The sequence below is a fragment of the Pholcus phalangioides genome, unplaced genomic scaffold, assembly GCF_987345545.1.
Source record: "Pholcus phalangioides strain wild (caught in Gottingen) unplaced genomic scaffold, Ppha-v1.0 ptg000007l_1, whole genome shotgun sequence".
Taxonomy (NCBI): Eukaryota; Metazoa; Arthropoda; class Arachnida; order Araneae; family Pholcidae; genus Pholcus; species Pholcus phalangioides.
In genome coordinates, this window is record NW_028301600.1 from 38,044,024 (window position 1) to 38,047,016 (window position 2,993).

Sequence of the window (2,993 nt, forward strand, 5' to 3'; positions counted from 1 at the left end):
CGTGGTGTTTCGTCTTCAGTTTTTAGGAATGCATTTTTCTCAGTGTCTTTAAGATCCATATTAAATTATTGTATTCCATTTTTTTTTTTTTCTCGTGAAACCCCCAGATCAGTGGTTCTAAATTTTCTTTTTCACCCACGGCTCTCTTGCTCAATCTATGGTATATCTGCTGCTCCTCTGAATATTTTGATAATTTCCCGTATGACACATTCACTTCCAAGCAATAATAGGCACACAAATATCTCCAGCTCACCGTGCCCCCTCCTGACTCGACAAAGGTTGGTGACGCACTAAGAAACACTGCCCTAGATGGTTATCGGAATATCCCGGATCTTAAATGTTCCTTCAATATGCAGGAGTGGCCAACCTAATGGTCAGCTGCAGCGTCGCGGGCTGTACCGGAGTCAAAACTCCGGCACATAGCCATCGATCACTTTGCAGGTGCGGCTTAAATTAACTCTACTCATTTTCTAGAAAAGATTGTATAGGTACCTAGGACAGTGAAAAACAATCTGCACACACGGAACTGCGTTAATAGCTGAATGTGGGCAGAGTAGAAAATGTTTCGTGATATAGATAGAACCGCTCACAACCCCGGACTGATGCAAAGCACCTACCTTCCGTTACCTCAAAAGAGGCAGAGTTGTGTCGGAAAAGTTAGCAAAGATTTTGTGGTGGCTCCCCGTGCTCGCAAGTATCTAATTACTCGTGTCGTTCTCCCCATGAAGGCAGCCATTAACTCAATGCGACGTACAAGACACTTGACTGAAATGGACAGCTGAATCAAATGACTTGGGAGAAAAATTGCACGTTCGCCCAGTGGCATATAAGGGCCGAAGATCGCAGCCTAGGATTTCGAAAGAAGTGTGGGCAAGAAAGAAGCTGGCTTCTTTCTTGTCCACAAGTAGTTCCGTATCTTAAAGATTTCGGTTTTTATTCTGATGCAATTCTCACACAACCTATGCTCCGTGGACACTTCCAAGAAAAAGACATGAATTAGTAATTTTGATTTAAAAAAGCAGAGCCTGCAAGTGTTGCTCCGCCATAGAAATTATATGCCAAGAGTTCCCCGAGTGTCTCAAGAGAACCACTGCGCTAATGGAATCAAAGATGGACCGATCGATTATAATTGTCTAACGTATTTTCACCTCCCATTTCTCGTATTCAACGTTTTTTCGTGAATTGCATTTTAATTCACTGCTATTTCCGTGATAGATTTTGTTTCTTTTGACAGGTAAATTTTTGGCGGGAATCGGTGATATATTTTAGGAACCAAATTTACCGTCATTTTCTCAAGGAAATAAGATCAATATAGGTATAGTTAGTGGTCTCTTATACGTCCCATATTTTCCGGGACGTATTTTTGCAGGGTTTTGGACATCCCGACTTGTATGCAAAATTGACTCGATATTTCAAGTATATTTGACGCAGTGTTTCCCAAAGCAGGCAATATCGCCCCTGGTGGGAGATGGAATGGTCCAAGGGGGCAACAGAAGCTACGGGTACAACAGGGTTCTCTTGAGTGGGGGCGATGCGTGGAACACGAAAAAAGTCTTGAGAAACTGCTTTATAACGTAACCAACTTGAACTTTTATTCTCTATAGTAGCAGCGGTTCTCAACTTTTTTTGATCCGCGGAGCCCTTTCTATTATATAATTTCTATGGCGGAGCTCCGTAGGCATATTTTCTATTTATTCATCGAAGTTATTGATTTATTTTTATTATTCAACAATATTTATAATTAATTTTTTTTTTCAAATTTACCTTTTTTTAAGTTTTCTCGAGCGGCCGCGGGCCTCTGGGAGTTCAGCGGAGCACCAGTTGAGAACCGCTGCTCTATAGAAATCAAGGATTAAAATTATTTTCTAAACTTAGAAATTATAATTATGCACATATATATATGATAATTCATCTCAAATTTGTCTTTCTTATATATAAAAGTGTTTTTTCAGTATAATTTTTAACCCACTCCGATTTGTAATAGTGCTTCATTATCCATGATTGCAAATTTTTCGATGATTCTAGCAATAGTTGCTAACTTTTTTGCTCACATTTAACATTTCTGCGATGCCCCTGAATTTCCTCGCATTGAGAATCCTAATTTCCCGTAAATTCGTAAATTTCTCAAAGAAATATGGTCAAGTTAGATATTGTCTTGAATCCAACTATCCAACGTTAGTTTGTGAATTTTCTTGTAGATGGCGCTGCACCAAACGTTTTTATTGAATTTAGAATTAGTTTTAGGTTTTAGAATTTCTAAAACTTGAAATTATTTCGTTTTTGAGAGAAGAGAGGTAATTAATGAATTTTTAAGAATCTTTTGCAGAGCCTTTTTTTTTTTCAGTTTCAATTTTCAGTGAAACAGCTTGTTGAAAAAACGAAATTAAAATAGAGGATAAAATAAAAATACGAAATAATAGACCCAGTGTTTTTTTCTCAAGCTGGGGCCATAACTTGTGGTTCTGGACAGAGCCACGGCCTCCATAAGGGTTAGGCTGACAGGGCTCCTTACATATATACCTGGGAACCCGGGACAATGCTTGAATTTTTTTTCACACTATAAATTGACTATAAGGCCAAAGATTCCAGCCTACTGGCCTCGCTGCAGGATGTGGGGGCCAGTTGTGATCGCACTGGACCCCACGCATTTTTGGACGCCACTCTCACTGTATATTATTTGAGGCTTTCACCAATTCTTGGAATTATATCTTGCATCAATTCTGAATATTTTCCCGTTGATTTTCAATTTTCATAAATTCTGGAATTATTTCTTTCATCGATTCCAGAAATATTTCTATCATTAGTTCTGAATTTTCATCAATTTCGGAATTGCTTCTTCCATTACTTCTGGATTTTCATCGCTTCTGGGGAATAATTTATTTTATCAACCCTGGAATCATTTATTCCATTAATTCTTAATTTTCATCAGTGTAGTGGAATTATTTCTTCCATCAATTCTGAATATTCCAGGGCAAAAGGAGTTGTGGTGTATA